The sequence below is a fragment of the Nannospalax galili genome, unplaced genomic scaffold (genome assembly GCF_000622305.1).
Source record: "Nannospalax galili isolate Female #2095 unplaced genomic scaffold, S.galili_v1.0 scaffold726, whole genome shotgun sequence".
Lineage (NCBI taxonomy): Eukaryota > Metazoa > Chordata > Mammalia > Rodentia > Spalacidae > Nannospalax > Nannospalax galili.
In genome coordinates this window covers 2520622-2541328 of record NW_008355253.1, presented here as the reverse complement: position 1 = coordinate 2541328, position 20707 = coordinate 2520622, and the positions used below count along the sequence as shown (strand labels likewise).

Genomic DNA, 20707 nt, shown 5'->3' with positions numbered 1-20707 from the left:
AGTACCTGAGTTTGATTCCCAGAAACCACATGGTGGCTAACAATTGTTCATAACTCCAGTTCCAGAGGAATCTGAAGCACTCCTCTGATCTCCACAAGCATTGCACAACACAGGTGCACTTATATACATGCAGACAATACATTCATTTCCTTAAAAAAATAATAATAATAAATAAAATATTTTTTAAATGTAAATAATAATAATAATAATACTTTAAAAAAGAATGCTACATTGACAACCCATGAGGCTCTCTCATGGTTTCTTGATGGGCTAGCTGGTTTTAACAGTCAACTTGGCACAACCTAGAAATCACTCAGAAGACTTTCAGCTGCGGAATTGTCTGGATCAGGTTGACCGGAGCATGTCTGTGAGGGATTGTTTTGACCACCTTAATTGAGAATGGATGGAAGACCCAACATTTTGTAAGGCCGGCCCTGAAGTGTGTAAGTGTGAGGCAAATGCAAGCGAGTGAGGGAGGATCCATGTGTTTATCCTCACTTCACTCTTGGCTATGAATGTGATACTTTAAGTTCCGTCTTGACTTGTTCACAACAATAGACTGGACTTGGAAGTCAGATAAATGCTTCCTCCCATAAGTTGCTTTTGGCGAGGGTGCTTTATTGCAGCAAGACAAATGAAACTAAAACACTTGGAAAGGGTGAAAGAGTGGGTTTATGTAGCTAAAGTATGCATGCATGATTATGTATATGTGTATGTGCTTGCACAGGTAGTCTATGACTGATGTTTTACAATTATGATGTCCACTAACATTAGCAGGAACAACATACCACCACTTCTGTCTTTCAGTATGCAGGAAAAATTTACAAGTCTAGGGGTTGGGATTATAACTTAGTCCATAAATTGCTTGCAAAACACCAAGGCCTGAGTTCAATCCTCTAGAGCCTACATTTTTTAAAAGTTAAAAAAAAAAAAAACAGGTGTGGTTATATATGCTTGAAATCCCAGCACTGGGAAGACAGAAGCAGACAGATCCCTGGGACTTGCTGGCCAGCCATCCAGGGCTACTCAGTGAGTTCCAGACCAATGAGAGACTCTGTTTTAAAACAATGAGGTGGATAGTGCCACAGGAACCACAGCCTGGGATGTCCTCTAGTCTCTACACACATGTGAGCGTACGTGTATCTATATGCACACATGCAACCCAAGTCTATTTAGTACAACACTTTTCTGCCACTCTTCCTCTGGAAAGTTCCCCAAGAGCTTTACAGCATGCTGATGCCTACTTTTTAATATATTTATGTCATCAGTAATATTGCTTTATTAAATGAAGATGTTCCCATGTGGACAGCAGTTGTATTAAGTACAGCAAGCTTTCCATTCACAGTAAGCCCACACAGCCCTGCTATCTGTAGCTGGCTCCTAGTCCCTCTCTTTATTAACAAACTTCCTTTGCCAAGAGGGGAAGGCAGAGTTTTCAGAAACCCATCAGAGGTAAGGCCGATTGTTGCTGCCCTCCGCCATGCAGTGTGAATTCAGATTTCCTCCTCTATGTCAAGGGAAATTTCTCTTGAGGATACATGTGTGGGCTCTATCCAGCTGATACCATTTCCACTTACGTGCTGGATTTTAAGTCTTGCATTGAGGCCTATTTACTGATGGATGATTCAATGACTTTTCTCTGTCACTTTTCATTTCCTTGTATATTAAAAAAGCAGTGGTACCTCTGAATAAAAAGCATTGAAGATTAAAGAAATGTGGGAAGAAAATCATCTCTCTTTCCCAGAAATTTTAGGGTCCTTCTATAAACTCATTGGAACTTTGTTGCCAATATGCCCGTCATCCAATCTAGAAGAAACCATGCTACCTAGGCAGGTCTCCTCCACCTGGAGAAGTGAGTCACAGCATCTGTAGAGTGGTCATCTGGCCTCCTACTTTTAATAGCTGCAGTAACAGATGCTAAGCAAGGCCAGTCCCATCTTCTGGAATTTCAGACTGTCAAAACATGCGTATCTATCAAGCAGAAAAGAAAATCCTGCTGAAGCCAGACACAGGACAGGTTTCTGCATAGTTGTGAATGAATGGGTGTTATACAAATTGAACAAGGCCAATTTCATGAAGCAGAATACTGCATTGATAATGTCATTAGATAATCTCTCCCAGGCTGTTCGTAGAAGCTACTGTATCTCTCTAGAATATACATTTGACTCAAAAAAGGTTCAATCCAACAGACCTTGAGGCTTATTAATCAATTCATTCATTCTTCACTTTTGCAGTGCTAGGAATTGAAGCCAAGTCCTTATACGTGCTAGGCAATGTTACAACACTGAGCTACATCCCCAGCCTTAAAAATTAATTTACCATCAAGGCTGGCCTCAATCTAACACTGCACCTGTGCAGATGACCCAATATTTTTTTAGCTGAAATCAGCATGCTATGCTTAAATCTAGTTCTACCCCAATCCACCCCCGCCAAAATCAGGAAAGTTCTGAAGGCTCAGTCATACCATAAGAAGACATTTATTTTCCTAGTTATTGTTCTCTTGTTTTGACATTGCATACCAACTTGTACTCCATTGTATCTTCATAATCCTAAACTATGTCCTTATTGAAAAAAGTTAAATGTATATATAAATACTTAGATACAAATGTATTTAGATACATAACATATAATGAGTAACCACCCTGTATCAGCATCCTCCTCCTCAGCGAGTCATTTAGCTGATCTGTAAAGTGAGTGTAATAATGACACCTACCTGAAAGCATTTGTCAAAAGGACAAGATTTCAGATGATGCATGTGGTGAAAGGACTTCTTAAAAAAAGAGTTAAATACAAATTATAGAAAGACCTATGACTGCTAATGATTCTCTGCTGTGGAAAACTGCAGACAGAAAAAGGGACTATTGATCACTCTCTGTGGCCTCGTGTAACATCTCTGTGATGAATGCAGTACGGAGGGAAGAGGCCAAAAGGTAAGTCTTCAAAGAGTTCTGTTGAATGCATGGTTCATCAATCTCTGATGGTGAGTTACCAGGCACAGTGCAGCTTGGTCTGAAGCTATTCATGGGATCCATCTTCCCCTCTAGCACTCACATTCCCACTTACATTTTGGCTCTGCCTATGACACTCTGTCGGGGAGAAGTAACAATTTAACAAAGAGGTTGATATGCATGAGTACAGAGAGGCTCATGATGAAACCACACCCCAACCATCATCTCTGCAACTTACATTCTAAACTTTATTTGTACCCAGAAGGCAATATGAGCCACTTCAGAGTCAGCAATTCCATCTGTGGTTAAATTCAACATCCTCCCATTCAGTTGTGGAGGCTGTATACTGTGTAAGATTAAGGTGCATTATGTATGTTATAGACATCATAGAAATTTCTTTCTGTTCTGGGAAATTTCCTAAAGTGTCTTGTCTTAACAATTTAACATTTTGCACTACACTCCTTACAGGTGATGGAGCTAGCTAAAAGGACATTTTTTCTTGCTATAAGCCTTTTACTATTGTTTATGTGAGCTCTTCTTACCTTGGGTGTGGTGGCAGCCAATTTCTCAGCCCGGAAGCCAATCAAACTTCCTCTTAAACTGATTCCAGACATGAGAATCTTCAGATTGTTGTTGTACTTAGGAATCTTGTAACTGTCCCTTACTAAAGAGAAATTCATTTTCTGAAAAGTCAATTTGATTTTCTCCACACATGTCTGTAGAGGCATATTCTAAAGGAAGTAGGAGGCAGAGTCCCTAGACACCCAGCATTATGAGGGAGTGTCCAGCGCAGTGCTCTGTTGATGACACATTTGTGATAAATGGACTGTCTCCCTTTTTCCAGAGATACAGGGAACTTGAAGATCTTCCCATGCAATTCTACATATGACAGGACCACTTGGGTTGAAATATCTTCAGGAATGTTTTCACAGGCACCAGGCACCCTGAAAGGAAGGCCAAAGCAATGTTCGTATTCACTGTACCCAAGTGGTAAGAACATTGCTGACTTAGCTTGAATGCCCTCTCCCAAGCAAAGGGAGAAAGTTGAACAGAACTGGTGGGATATTTGATGGAAAGAACTTCCTGTGACCTCTTCATGATCTAGTGATACTGGGACCTATTACAACTGTTATGGATGCTGTAATGAAGTCCTATTCCTCAGAAAAGGAGTCCCCCATTTACAGATGAAAAGCACTTTTAATAATGAAGAGTGAACAGGTTCATTCATATCAGACTTAGCACTTGGTAAATTCTAGGTCTGGTGAAACCATGACCTAACCTTCTCCCTCCTTTGTAAAATTCTAGGTATCCTTGGCACATGCTCTAATTGGACCTTTTCTATCTGAATTTCTGATTTTTGTGTCTAGTAATGTCTGGCTGTTATAAATAGTATCACATTCATTGAAATGGTCCATTTGGAGACATTTTCCCACTTTGATATCATCCTAACATTGATCCCAGTAGGCTGCTGTTCACTAAATGTTAGAGTTTTGAGACTATGTGAGCACAGCACCAGAATGAGCAAAGGACAGAACTATGCTGAATACCTAGCTTCTGGTAGCTCAGAGCCAAACCTCCCATGGTACATTTGACCTGCCCTAGGCACTTGCCCAGACTCAGATGATGTATAGATCTGAGGGAGATCAAAGAAACCTCCCTCCCACTACCAGTGGTGTCAGCTAGTGATCCAATGTGCATCTGTCTTCTAGATAATCTTCCTTTCTGGCCCTGTCCCTCTCCCATGGCTCCTGGCAGGTAAGTGGATGTGTGAAGTACCCAGTTCTGTCCCTTTGTGTGAAGGTTCAAGATACACATCAGACATCTGTGGGTCCCACAAGATATTCTTGAGACATAGTGAAACCCAGGAATTTCTTTTGCTATAACTTGGTCTCAATCAAAGCTACTAGTCTTCTTTTAAAGCTTCTGTTCTTTCTAGCCTTGTGTGACATGTGGGTTTCAGGCTTCACTTCCTTATTTTTCAGTGAAGTTCCTGGTAACTTCCTGGTAATCATGGGCAAAGGGCATATTTCTTTTTTCTTCTTTCTTTCTTTTTTTCTTACTGATTTGTTAAGATTCAGAGCTGATAATAGGATTGGATGACATCATGACTATACAAATGAAAAATTTTAAAGCATTTTTAAGAATTTTGCAATGAAAGTGTATGCTTTATTTGGGAGCATAATTCATAATAGCTAAAGAAAATCTATAGTTTAAATAACAAAGAAAGAAATGTCTTATAATATTGAACCACAATAACAACATGTGACCAAAAGCAGTCTCCAAGCCATGAAACATTACTGTGTTCCAGGTACTTTGTCAAGAATTTTCCACTCTTTATCTCTTTTGATGGTCACAAAAAGCCGATGCTCTTAGCACTTGTTTTATTCCATTATATTACCACATTATTATTGAGACTTGGCAGTAGTTCCAAATTTTCCTCCTCTTCTAATTATCTGAACAATCCAGTACTAAAATACTGGCCCACCTCTGTAATTGCACTCTGCCATTGCAGTATGCTGTTCCTCAATAATACAGCAATTAATAACAATCATAAATATAGACCTAAAAGGCTTATGTTCTTCTATTCTGGCAATGAGGAAAGATGGTGGAGGTGTAAAACTTGTTCATGGAGTCAGGTGCAGCTTCTCAATATATCTCATTTGCTGGAGTCTAGGACTATGCCTGCGGGGTTAAGGACTAGATTGGCTAACTTAAGATCTTGTTTGATCTTAGGGATTCTAATGAGTATACAAAGCAATTACATCTGTTCATTTCCATTTCTTTTACTTGTTTGTTTGCTTGCTTGTTTATTTAGCATGAGAATTTAAAGGAACAGCACCGCGAGAATGTAGGGCCACCAAATCTCAGATAAGACAGAAGTTAGGAAATCACTATCATGTTCTCAGAGCAAGAAACATAAATGAACTGTACAGGGCAGCCAAGAGAAGAGCCAACTTGCAACACACTTTCAATAAGCTCCATTTCATTTGTTAAGTGGTGATGTGAAAGGTTAAGGAAAGAATCATAGGGCTGCAGGTGTAGTTCAGTGCTAATCACTTGCCTTGTGTGTTCTAGGCACTGGGTTCAACCCCCCTGCAAAGGACAATAAAGGGAAGGAGCCATCATTTATAACCGGTAGTTGGATTAAACTTTGAAGACATAGAGCTCGCTTTTCTCTGATGACTAAAAGGCTTTCTTTCCAAAACACTTAGGTAGTGCCTGTCACCTGCCTGCAGGCACTGGAAGTCAACCACTAAAGGATAGCCATGGTATCCACCTCCCTGAAACTGATAGAGTGCCCCTCTCAAGCAAATGGGGGCACTGTAGCTGCACTCAGACTACACACAGCTCTAAATATTGGCTGTACTTGCTTTATGAACCCTGCTTGAGTTGCTTGACTTTAAGTTCATTGTTTAAATCAGGCATGCAGTGTTTTCATCCCAGTTCATGTATAAGTGTGGCCCTCCTCAAATGACACATATGCCTGTGGATTTAACAGAAAATTTAATGTCCATTTGCTAACTTTATCTTTCTCCTATAACAAATGTCAGTTCAGGTTTTGCTGCTCAAATACATCTCATAATGGGCTTTGGTAATTTAGCTCCAAGATTCTTGGCTTGGTTATAGAACTGTAAAAGTTTATTGACTTCTGCTTGCTGGCTTAAGTTGTAGGTTAGAACGTACCTCAGAAATTAGCTTCATCCAATTTAATGACTTCATTACAGAACAGTTTCTGTGCTTTCAAGCACTTCCAATATATTTTTAACACCAGTTTGTAGCTATCTTGAGCTATTTCCGTGAGTAGGAGAGGCAGATTTGGTTTCCTTAAATTGCCAAGATAAAATTTCACTGCCATGGTACCCTGTAGTGTCCAGGTGGTTGTAGACTCTCAACTGCCCATATGGTCAAATGTAGTCATTTGAATATTCTAGTGACCAACTCCATTGCTATAAAGACGTCACAGGGGTGGCAAGATAGCTCAGTTGGTAACACACTAGTTGTGTAAGCATGAGTATCTGAGTTCATTTTTCAGAATCCACAAAACTGGATAGCTGGACATGGTGGCTAGTGATGTAATTCCAGCACTAGGGAAGTGCGGACAAGAGAGTCCCTGGGCTTCACTGGCCAGATATTCTAGCCTACTCGGTGAGCTGCTGAGAAGTGAAAGACCCTGTCTCAGAAGACAAGGTGGAAATCATCTGAGGAATGACACTGGAAGTTGCCCTCTGGCCTCTATACATGTGTACACACATATGCATGTGCACACACATCACACATACACACATACAAACACACACACATACACACAAAGACCTCACTACTTTCTTAGAAGATAATTTGGAAAATACAGTTACATTTTACACGAACCCAAAGGCTGTAGCTGGTGATGAATATTTATAGCCATTTATTGATATGCATCCAGCATCAAATGAGCTTGATTTCTCTCTATGTCTAAACAGGATGTTTCAATAGGATTATTGACCCATTCTTGGTACCCTCTGATATATCATCACACATAACTAATGAATTCCCCGTCTGATTTCCAGAGATGTAATAATATCTGCAAAGCTAATCACTTGCTATTTTGTTGATACTTTGTGTGTATGTGTATGTGTATGTGTGTGTTGTATTCACATGTGCAGGTGTGTATGTGTGTGACTGTGTGTGTCTGTGTTTGTGTGTGTGTGTACATGAATGAGAAGGCCAGGGGATACTCTCAAGTGTCTTCCTCAACAACAATCTACTTTTCTTGATACAAGTTCTCTTGCTGGCCTGGAACTTGCCAACTAGGCTGGCTGACCAGTCAGCCCCAGGGATATGCCAGCCTCCACCACCCCAGTGCTGGAATTACAAGGGCACACTACTTTTGGCTCTTTCTCTTTTTTAACATGGTTTATAGCAATTCGACTCTGGTCCTCATGCAAGTAAATCAAACACTCTATTAACTGAACTATCTCCCTAGTCCTTTCAAATTCTTAAAAAGATTACTTTCAATAGGATTAATATCTTTCCTTTAAATTATAAATATATGGTAATTTTATCATAAACTAGAATAAATATTAAAAGAGTAGTAAGTCACCCATGATCCCAGAACCGCACCTGGAGAGAAATACTATTAATATTTAGGTATCCATTTATACATTTATAGATGAAGATTTTAATATGTTAAATTATTAATATTTGGGCATCTGTTATCTACATGAAGTCTCCATAGCATATATTTGGAGATGCTAAATATCTAAAGTCAGAAATCATATTTCTTACTATGTATTTTCTTTCTTATTTTATAATGACTATAACAATTGAAAAATATCTTGCTTTTTCTATCTTTCCTGCAGTGACTAGAGTGCTCTGTTCCATAGACAGCCCAATGACCCATTCCGTGTTACTATGTAGTTAGATTCGTTCCCAAAGTTTCACTGTTATAACAGTGATGTGTCCATATGATGTTATATATATATGTACTCCATGTTTGATTTTGACTGTTTCCTGATAATTGTCCCTTTTCCGGTTTTAATATGCTTTTTCTCTATTGTCATAATTTAGAATGAATTTCTTAAAGATGAAACTGCTGGGGAAATGTGTGTCACCTATGATTTGCTTCTTCTCTCAGTCTTGACTTCTCTGAGCATCTCCCTCCCGGTTGTGCCTTGTCACAGGCCCCCTTTTCCTTTTACTCTGAGACACATCCCAATGTCCACGGCCTTGGCCAGCTGTTTTCTTTGTGAAGGAAACTAGCTTCTGCATGGTGCAGACACTTAAGTGTCGATAAGTTCTTAACCAGTGAGGTATCTTGTTAGCTGATTTATACATTATCTTTTCTCACTATGAGCATGCCCTCTGTTCAAGCCTCCAGAATGTTCCTAAGAGCTAAAATTCAAAGACTATCAAAAATTCAAATATTAAGATTAAAATTGCCTAGTTTATCTACAACATTGACAAAAGTAATGATAATAACAAACACAAATTCCAAATTGCTAGGCTTGGATATTATTTATCCTGAGAGTCAGAAGTGGAATTTCCTTAAAGACACATTTCAGAGCATTTCCCTTAACCAGGTTGGAGGAGGGTGGTCATTTTGTCATTTTCTTGGTCATAACAAGATATTCTTAATGGTTTCAAATGTTTCTGTTTCATTTAATGAGTTGGGGGATGATAAAATTTTGAAATTTGACAAAATAATAAGTACAACTTTGTTTAAAAAGTATTTAGTACATGACTTGTTATGGGAGTGACCAATCACTTTCTAATTAAATTTAAATCTTGCTCCATAAGAGAGAACTCATGTATGGCACCCTTAACTGAGCCAAAAACCCATGGCTTGCTAGATCATAGACCCTTAGAAAAGAAGCTAACCTAATACTATCATTCTGTTAAATGAACATAGCAATAAACTGTCCTAAGTCCTTATGCTTATACTAATAGATCAGTGCATCTCTTAACCCTCATCAGAGAAGCTTCTATTTACAGTAGATGACTATTAATATAGAAGCCCACAACCAGTCAACATGCAGATAATAAAGAGACTGGAGTGCTAAGTTCTAAATGGGACATCTTTATCATACACCCACCCTCAAAGACTCTGGAATCATTGCAGAAGAGGTGGTGGGGAAGATTATAAGAGCCAGAGGTAGTAGACATCTGCTGGTAAACAATACTTGCCAAGATATGACAGGACCCTTGCAAGTATCAACTCAGTGGCTATGATAGCATACATAAGCCCTGTAAAAGATCAGGCTAGTCAAAATCTCAGCATACATGAGGAAAGGTTCATGTAGAAGCTGAAGAGCTGTTACCAATTGGGGAAGAGGCTACCTGGTTTCCAATACATGTTCCTACACCCAAGTGTGTTCAAGCAGCACTAAGTGGACTCAGTGGATATATTCAAAGGAGCACCTGAAGTTGGGAGAGAAAAGTGGTAGGGGAGGAGGGAAGAAGTTGGAAGCCAGGAAATGAGGAATAGATTTGATGGGAAAACATTATATGCATGTATGAAATTCGCAAACAGTATTAATTTTTAAAAAACTACTTTGCATGTGGAAAAACTCAGGAATGCAAAGCAGAGAACACTTTTGTGATGAATTTCATGTGAAAGCTCAGGTTTCAATAAGGTAGCCACTACCTGTGTACAACTCCATTTAAATTTGTCATTTATTTTCAATTAATATTAAGTTCCTTAGTCAGCGTATGCACTTTATCCACATGCGGTTAAGGGTAGCTAGCATATTGAATAGTACAGCCATGCTACATTTTTATTATTGCAGTAAGTCTTATTGGATAGCTCTTTTTTTTAACCTCTTGCCTAATATCGGTTCCACTGTTCTACCGGGTGTTCCACTGAAACATACTGAAGCACTGGGAACTTTCTCTGGCAATACAACTTACTGTAACTTCAGTGCAGGCATTTTGAAAGTAATGCATTATTTCGTTCCAAAAGCATACCCAGGTACACTAAAGCATATTATAACATCAGTGTTTTTAAATTATCCACACTGGAGCCATAATTACCTCTTTAGGTCTTTACTACACACATCCCTTAATTTTGCATTTTTCTTAAACATATCAATTTGCACTTGACCATAAATAATAGAGTACTCAGCTCATACATATCAATGAGAATCCCCCATGGAAGTGAAAGATTGCCTGCTTAATACCAAGGAATATTTTGGAGACATCAAATCCCTTGACAGATGCTTGTTGCCACAGGGATTTATTTTCTTCTGCTCATAGCTAAAATAGCATCAGTTGCATTTTGCCATTTGACAATATTGGAGGAGAAGGTTAACAGCAAAGTGACTTACAAAGAGCAAATTGCATTTCCCAGCTTACCTATTTCCAGAAGTTTAATCTGGATTTGAATATCAGGCCCAGAAATATCAATATTTGTATATTCACTAATCAAACAAGGAAGAATTTGCCTTTGATCCCACTAAGAATAAGAAATTATCTCATGCCCTGACATTCATATCTTCCTCTATTTGATTTTGACTTTGCCCATTGGCAAAAGAGGCAAAAATTTAGAGGCTATAATTTCAGTAGAATTGAATGAGCACCACTGTCCTCTTCCTTACTGGTTGATGCCTGGAATCCCATTGTTAAAAGTCATGTTTCTCCAAGCACAGTGGCGTATGACTGTCATACCAGCACTGGGAGGGTACAGACAGAAGGATGGAGACAGTTTGAAGTCACCCTGGGTTACATAGTAAGACTCTTTTCAAATAAACCCAAAAGCAAAATCAAAACTGAAAATATTTTTATTTCCTTATCCTTTTTTCTATCAAAGTGAAAGCAACTCTTCATTGTCTACTGTTCATTACAGACGATATTTCAGGTTGGAGTTGAAGGATATATGTCTGCTGTCTAAGTGTAAATTGAGAGGGGAGGATTGAGATGGTGAGATGAATATTCCATATGAAAAAGATATGCAAAGGTATAGCAATATTTTGGGGAGAGAACTCTAGAGGTTGTTGAAAACTAGACTAAAAAGATAACCAGAGACAGTATAATAAGAATCTTAAAGGCATTCATAAGGATCTGTATAAATAAGAAGTGTATATGGCAGGGATTGGGGCAGGAGAGTACCAACAGATTCTCCACCATCAATACAGAGACTAGGCTGCAGAACTGCGCCCAAGGAAGGGACCTCCATTGGTAAACCCAGTAAGGGGGATTTCAGATGTCAGAACAAAGATGAGTGCAGTACCATTGGATAGTGAGGGGATTCTTATCACTCTGTCCCCTACACCTATCCAATGTTAATAATGCATAATTCATACCTTGAGAACTGTGTCTTGTGAGCTCACACAGACTACCCTTCTCCTCCTGATACAGTTAACAATAACTGTGCTTTTGTTCTCCATATCCCTCCGTCTTACTCTTTCTTGTTAGCCACTTTTCTTCCTGGTGGCTAATCTCCTCACCTAACAAAAAATCTTCTAGAATTCAGATGTTTTGGATACCTCCTTTTGCATCAAGGGACACAAATAAGAACCAAAATGAGAGGCTTTCTGGAATATGATTTTCTAAATCTGATAGATTACTTCAAACTTTTGAGGAGTACAGATTTTTTTTTTGGTCCCACCTAAGAAGCATCTGATCAATTCATTTTATTTCTTTTTACTTTCTAATATATATAATTTTATTTCAGACAATCTTATACATTAGTATTGTATTTACATTATTTCCATCCCTTCCAGTCCCCCCCCTTCAACTCCTTCCATGAAATATGGAATATTTCACGACTTTGTGTGTCACCCTCGCACAGGGCCTTGCTAATCTTTTCTGTGTTGCTCCAGTTTTAGTATATGTGTTGCCGAAGTGAATGCTTCTTTTAAGCTCTTAAGTTTAAACATTTATTTTTATTTGTGTGGCTATGCATGTGTCTCTGAGTGTGTATGCTCATGTGTGTGTGAGTATTTGTGAAAGTCAGAAGAAGGCACTGGATCCCCTGGAGCTAGAGTTGACAGATAAGCTGCCTAACATGGGTCCCGGGAACTGAATTCAGGTTCTCTGCAAGAGTAGCAAGTGCTCTTAACCACTAAGTCAACTCTCTAGTCCCATCATTTCAAATGGAATCCTGGAATTTAGGGAGCATACTTTCTTTTATTTCTTTTTTTAAATTTCCACTTATTCTGGTGTGTAGCCAAGAGTGTTTAACTATGGCATAGAGCTAATTCTAGCTTTTGGTTTTATGTGACTTTATGGTCTTATCAAGTCATGTAACACATTTCAGACTTCTGGTTTTCCTGTTTGAGAAATTACAGTGTTAAAGTAGTTTTTGTCAGAGATCAGATCAGTCATGGGATTTTCCTGGATGAGGTGGCTTCCTGAGTTATGAGTAATTTCACATTCTTAAGGTAGACTCTGTATTATTTTCAGCTGCATGAGTTATCTCGCCATCCCTCACACTAATGCTCCCTGTCATTCTCTGGAGGGGTCCACTTGCTTAGGAAGTCTCTGTGTGCGTACCTTGGGTGGGCACACAGTCAGAGCTCGTGTTGGATGTCATCATCCACAGGAGGTGTGGTTGAGTCCTGTGTGGAGCAGCAGATGGTAGTAGGTGGCTGAAGGTGTGGGGGACCTCTCTTCTGAAGCTTGTGGGCCAGTGACAGCTGTACTCCCGCCTCTTGCCAATTTTTCACCTCCTCTGCCTCCTTGGTGCTTAGGCACGCCCCAGGTGTGCTGCAAGCTTGGTGACTTGTTACACTATACTGTGGAAAGCTCCTCCTCGTCTAACCACTATTAATTGATGCCTAGTGTTTTCTTCATCTTTTTCTGTTTTTACCTTCCTCAGAAGTTACTTATGGAGCTCTCAGTACTGAACTGGACTAGGAAATAAAGTCGGGAAATGAGCCACTGGTCCAGAATGAGAGACCAGAAGCAAAGAGGCTTAATGGCTACAGTTCCTGATCATTACCCAGGATGGAAGTCAGGGTAGGAGACAGCATATTCCAGTATGTGTTTCCAGCACAGCTCAGGCAGCTTCCTAAGCTTTCTGGATGTCTATGAGGATCAAGGAGGATCCCCTGCAGAAAAAAAAAAAAAAAACCATGTCTGGATCCCCTAGATGCTGGATCCCCTAGATGTCGGAGGACACCAGAGGCAGAAGATGCTGTTCCTGTGAGTCTCTTGCTCTCCTTCACACTCATCTTTCATTTACAGTACACCATCCCCATCTTCTACTAGTTCTCACAGGGACATACTGGGAAAGGGCAAGCACCTCATTCAGAGAATCAGACAGACAGCATTGTAGAGATCAGAGAGATGGAGATAGAAAGAAGTCCGAGAACGTGCTAAGAATAAGACTAGAGTCTCAAATTCATTTTATGCTGCTATGACAGTATTACCACAGACCAGGAAAGAGCAAAAAAATAATTTCTGACAGTCTTGAGGCCACAAAGTCCAAGCTCAAGTCATAGGCATTTGGTCTGACAAGGATATTCTTGCCATGTCTTCCCCATGTGGAAGACAAAAAGATAAACTAGGCTAGCACTGTTTAAAGGCTGTTTTACAAGGCTTTGATCTCATTTTCAAAAGAGGAGCCCACATGGCTTAATCATCTCCTAAAATCACTATGTCTTAATAGCATCGTATTAAAAACACATGACTTTGGCAGGGGGTATAGCCAAGCTAGAGCTACTGCCTACGGTGAGAGCTAGTAGATCTTGTACCCAATACCTGACATGCTTCTGAAATGGGCATCTAACCAGACTCAGCCTAGTAACGGTCTGGTTTTAGCCAGCTGCTTGGAACTGTGTCTGTAATTCTGAGAGACACAGATGCTCCACTGTCTTCATGGACAATTGCCACTCAGTTGCACAGCCACAGTGACAATGTGTGCCAAGGAGGAGTGATTGAACTTCAAGGGCAGCGTGAAGCAGCCGGGGGCCTGGAGAGCTTGGAGGTGTCTTCTGCTGAGAGTACGTCTGAGGAGAGATGTGAAGGAAGAGTAGAAGCAATCCAGGAAATGCGAGCCAACAGCTTGATACCAAGCAGATTGAAAAGGAGGCTGAGTTAGCAGATTTTTCAAGGAGGATGCAAGCGTGGCAAGAGGGCAGGGTTGCAGGTTTTTGCATCTCCGTTTGTGAGTATAAAAACCTACCAGAGGGGCAGCCTCAGTCCTGAAGATGTCTTCTCTTCTGTATACCAGCCACAGGACCACGTTCCCATCATGAAACCTCGGTGGTTGTAAATTGACTCTATGCTTTCTGAAGTGGCTATAGTCTGCCCCAGGCCCAGGGCCTGCACGGGGACTGTAAAACCACTAAATTCAGCTTTTATTTTTCTGGAAATTTCCCCTGGACTGAGAATTGGAATGGAAGCTACTGCCATAAAGGTTGTGCTTATGCCAGACACGGCTGTGCTCAGTGTCCTGGACCCAGATGCAAACACACACTGGTACAGTTTTCAACCGGAATTACATTCCAAGAATAAAAGGGATTGGTCACTGGGTAGACGGGTGTGGAATGCTGCTAAAAGGAACTTAAATAGGTTTCTGTTTCATTTTGTGGTATTTTCAAAGTTACAAACTGTTCTATGTATATTTTGTATCGTTGGAAATCTCCATGTTATCTTGATTTCACAAGTGACAAAGCCATGGAACTGATAAGTTAAATGACAAGTCAAAGGGCACAGATCATCTTTTCTCCAGTTTTTCTTGTAGATTCTTCCTTAGACGTCAGCCTCTAATTAGAATCCAGTCCCTCCGTTTACAGAAAAACGACAAGCACAGAAATCGGAAACTGTACAAAGCCAAATCTCAGAAAAGGTTCCGTCTTAATTCTTACATGTACTCTACTGTCATAATTCTTCTATAATGAAAATTTATATTCACAAGAATAATCCCATGCTGTCTTATAAATCACTGAAGATTTAATTTAGTTCAGTCCCGTTAGGTGTATTTATTGTTCTTTGAATCATTGGTATGGGATACAGATGACAACTCTTAAGAGGCCAGAATATCATAATAAAAAGGAAAGTCCATTTTTCCAACTTCTTTATGTTCACAGGTGACCACTGTACTAGCCTAAGGTCAGAAACTGATAGCAAAAGCATTCTGGATGTTGGAAAGGCAAGTGCCATTCAGCTAGACTCTAACTTTTCCCCAAATAACAGGACTTTGCAAGAACAGCTTTAAGCATCAAAGTGCAAACAAAGGGAGAGCTAAGTGTTTCAATGCAGTAGTGAAAGAATGAGCTGTTTTATCAAGTCAGTGCTATATTTTGCCCTTGAACTCCCCCAAACCCCGCGTGTTAAAGGCGCAGACCTCAACCTGTGCTGCTCTTGGGAAGTAGTTGAGCCTTTAGGAGATGGGGCCTAGTGGAAGGCAGTCAGGTCATTGGGGGTGTGCCTTTGAATGGGAATGCTGGAACCCTAGCCTCTTTCTTTCTTTTTTTTCGCAACCTGTCACATGATAAATGGCATTTTTCTGTCATGCACTTAACCATGATACACTCAGCCACCAAAATCTGAAAGCAATGGGACCAATTAGGTATAGACTAAAATCTCCAAACTCTCAGCCAAAATAATTCTTCATTTTTTAAAAAAAATTTTGATTGTTACAGGTATTTATTTTTCTCTGTGACAGAAAGATGATTAACATACTCAAAAAGCAAGTCTTCATAAGTGAATATAAAGTAAGAGTTTAACAGGTTGTTTCATCTCAACTGCTGTGTTAAAACTCGCCCTCATTTGACTTCATCAGTGCTTCTGCTGTTAAGTTATTCCTTAAGAAAGTTTCCATACTCCATACTGTTCCTCATCATTCAGAAAAAAAAATAGACTAGAATTTCTTTCTTTTGACCTAATGTTCATTAGGAGTCGTTCTGAAATTTCTATGATTTTCAGTGTCAGAAATATGCTTACTTGTAAAAGTTATGTGATCTGGATGCTCTTAAATAACCTTTTACTTAAAACTAAAAATTCAGGGGGTTGGAGAGATGATTCAGCAGTCAACAGCACTGACTGCTCTTTCAGAGGACCCAGGTTCTACACCCAGTACTTAATGGCGGTTAAGAACCATCCTTAACTCCAGTTCCAGAGGAATTTGACACCCCCTCTGACTGACATGGGTGCACTCACGTACATTGCAGGCAATATGCTCATACACATAAAATAATAAATAAAATATTTTTTTAAAAAACAAAAATTCTGGGCTAGGCAGATGACTCAGTATGTGAAGTACTTACTGTGACAGCATGAAGATTTGACTGATTCCCAATAGCCACATTTTTTAAAGTTTGACATAGTGGTACGTGCTTGTAAAACCAGTGCTGGAAAGGGAAAGTAGATCCTAGGGGTTCATTAGCCACCCAGCCTAACCTACCTGGCACAATTCAGACCACTGAGAGACCCTCAATTAAACAAGGGCCCAAAGGGGAGGTGAGAAATAGGTGGCGGGCCAGCACTAGATCAAGAACTATTTGAGACTGGTTGCCGCTGGGTGAGGGAGAGTGTGACTCACAATGACCACTGGATGGGCTGACTAGACTCCAGTGGATGCATTTATACTGAAGGACATTTCAGTACAAACACCTGAATGAATAGGACTCAGCATGTATAGCAGAGTGCATAGGATTTGGTGGGAGGGGGCAATGGATGGGGGAGGGGTTTGGATGTGAGTGGGAAATAGTGTATGAAATTTTAAAAGCTCAGTAAAAAAATAAGGGAAAAGAAAAACTACGAAACAAAAATAAAAAAATAAACAGTGTCTGCCACCTGAAGAGTGACAAGCTGTCTTCTGGATTCTATGGCCTCTACACATACTTGCACACACACACATGCAAATACACACACACACATGCACCTGGCTGTGAATAGTCAGACACAAGTCTGTTGATTTGACTAATACAACTTGTATTTTGTAGGAAAGTGAATTCCTTCATACAGGGATACTGTGATCCCATTGTCACACACCCCACCATTCCCTATTGAGTTATACTTTGCCTTTTCCATTAACTTGCATGTCCCGTTTTGGTCCTCTGGACTCCTCGGTTTCTTATTCCTCCTAGATTTCCTTGTTTTGTTGAAACTGTGAAACTATGCTCAGTCTTTTAGTTTTTGTTTATTGTAGGTTTTTTTTTCAGTTTCTTTCCTACAATGTGTAACTTTAAAACTACTTCAGAAAATAGAAAAGACAGTGGTTTCTCCCAGTCCTATGAGCTTTCCTTCCTGCCCATAGAATGAAGAACTTAATTGTAACCTTTATTGAACCAGGGGAACTTATTATAGACCTACCACTTATAAAATATTGGGTTAAACCCAAACCACATTCTCCATGTAAAGAAGGAAAATGTTGGGGCAGAGTTCAGTAAGGCTTTAGCTGATGTCTTCACAGAACCACTGAAGATTTGCTTTGCTTATGTGACAGTCTCTTCAAATCACTGTTTTTTGTGATACACAAAAAATGGCATACCAGTGGTAGTACTGTAATTTTTGGAAAAAAAATACATGCTTCAACTCAAATAATGCCATTTTTCGGCAACTTGGCCATCTGTCAAGTAAACAAGTAGATCAGAGATTTCCTTAAGAACATGTAATTTACAATAAATTGAACAACTACATAAAGTCTGGAGGGGATATTCAAATGATAGTCATGCCTACTCCCCACAGTTTTACTAAGCAAATTCTGGCCTCTCAGGCATACTCAGGTAGCTATTTATGAGACTGACAGTGTGAGACTGAGAGCTAATGGTAAGTTCAGGGTAAAGGAAAACATTTCGAAGCTACTGCTGGGAAAACTTATCTTTGAAAATAGAATTCCCCTCCTGAAAACAAAGTGCTATACTTCCACAAGAGTTCCCAATCCCAATCTATGCTGTAATGTGAAATGACCCTGTGATAATATGCATTCCTTTTTTTCTGCGGAATGACAAAGTTTGATATGATGAGAAGACATTATGTCTAGCAGCTTGACTTCATACGTAACAGGAGAATAGAGAGCATCTCTCTGTTCGGCTCATGTAAAATGGAGAAATATTATCTGTAAAGTGTGTGGTAGCACAGTAAGCATGTTTATATTGGAATATATCCCTTGTGATGGTTAGCTTCCATTATTAACTTAACCCAATCTTGAATTACCTAGTAAGAGCATCTCAATGAGGGATTGTCTATATCCAGTTTTCCTGAGACCAAGTGTGTGCCGCATTGTCTTGATTGCTTTAATTGATGTGTGAAGACCCAGCCTGAAAGTGGGCAGCACCATTCTCTGGTTTGGGGTTTTGGATTGTGTAAGAGTAAGGAAAACTAGCTGAGTAAGAAGATGCTTCTATTTCTCTCTTCTCTTGACTGTGGATATGATGTGACTAGCTGTTTGAAGTTCCTGTCGTAACTTCCCAATGATGAACTGGAAATGTGGTTTAAAAAAATCCTTTTTCCCCTATGTTTGTGTGTGTGTGTGTGTGTGTGTGTGTGTGTGTGTGTGTATGTGTGGGAGGGGGGTTCAGGGTATTTTATCATAGCAACAGAAATGACCCCTATTTAGCTCCAATAATATAATATATTGCAAAAGAAGATTTTCAGACACAACTTATACCACATTGAGTAAGCTTCTCTGTAAAGTCTTATATACAACAGACGTGTGAGGGATAACTACCTACAATGGCTACCTTGAATGATGCGTAGCTCAGACTTTATAAGCAAACACTAAATGTGTACTTGTGAGTACTTTTCATGTAAGGATTAGATTGAAAGAAGAAAATGTAAAACTTCCAAGGGTCTCACCTGGAAAAAGCTTTAGAGCAGATTTATCTCCAACAGGCTTTTAGTGAACATTCTCTGCCTTATGGATAGAAGACCACCTCCTTTAGACGGGAATCCATTGTAATATGAAACATAGCTGACCACAAGGAGAAAGGCATTTCAAAATAGCACTAGTTAAATCTTATCAGCAAATACTATGTTGATTATCATTACTGTAATACATCGTTTTAAAAAGTATTTCCCAACTACTTCTCTTCTTTTTATCAATGTATTATATCCATAAATAATAGGTCACTGAATTCATTTAAAGAAATTTATTGATTCCACTAAATTATTAGACATAGTACCTATCACTCAGGCAATGATCTAGAAATGCCCTGTTCAGTATTTCTGGAAACTCACTCTGAGAATGAGTAAGAGAATGAAAGATGAACAAAAATGCCATTCCATCTGCCAGCAAACAGACTGCACTAATTGGAACTTAAAGTTGGATATATTTTCAGTGTGATTTTCAAAGGATGAGTATTTTATTTCAGTCTCTATATTGTCAAGATCATCAGCAGTATTCACAAAGTTCCATCTTAAAACCTGATTAATTTGGGGCTATAAAGGACCCAGGGGTTAGGAGTCAGGCCCAGCAAAAAGGCAGAAGTTGGGAAATACTATCGCTACCATCTTCTCTCCCTTTCTGGACTCTTTCTTCAACCTCACATGGCTAGCTGAGAAAAAGTGTAAGCATGCTCACCTACAAATAGAGTTGTCAAGGCAGTAAAATTGAATTTCAAAGAAATATAAATTGATTTGAGTATAAGTATACCCCCATGAAATAGTTGAAACATGCTTATATTAAGAGATTCATAACTTCTCTGAATGAATACCAAGTTGAAATGGGTAGCCCATATTTGTATTTATAAAATGTACCAAGTGAAATATCAAGACAACTACAATGCAGAGATATTTGTTTGCAAAACTGAGTCAGGACTGGCGAGATAGCTCAGTGGGTAAAGGTGCTTGTTGCTAAGCCTGGTGGCCTGAGGTAGATCTCCAGGACCCACATGGTAGAAGAGAAAAGTGACTCACACAGTTGAAATGGGTAGCCCATATTTGTATTTATAAAATGTACCAAGTGAAATATCAAGACAACTACAATGCAGAGATATTTGTTTGCAAAACTGAGTCAGGACTGGCGAGATAGCTCAGTGGGTAAAGGTGCTTGTTGCTAAGCCTGGTGGCCTGAGGTAGATCTCCAGGACCCACATGGTAGAAGAGAAAAGTGACTCACACAGGTTGTCCTCTCATACACACACACACACACACACACACACACACACACACACACACACACAATAAATGTAATACATTTTTAAAGAAGAGTAGCATCAAAGTTTCTCTTTCTAAATATATAGTTATTTCAATTGGAAATTACCAGTGCCCATAAAAAAATGAGACATTGGTGAAATGGCAAAATAAGTTAACATGACTGAGTTCATATTATATATTCATCAAACATAGTATTGAATCTCATCAATTTGAACAGTGATTTCTTGTCAATTAAATAT

General features: G+C 39.4%; 1 protein-coding gene and 1 non-coding gene across 3 annotated transcripts in view; one reads left to right on the top strand and one right to left on the bottom strand.

Moving 5' to 3' along the window:
- Ctnna2 (catenin alpha 2) overlaps window positions 1–20707 on the top strand; it is a 1380618-nt gene that overhangs the window by 843953 nt on the left and 515958 nt on the right. The window lies entirely within an intron of this gene.
- Window positions 12169–12274, bottom strand: LOC115067563. Its single transcript, XR_003846955.1, has one exon. It is a non-coding gene; the product is annotated as a U6 spliceosomal RNA (small nuclear RNA).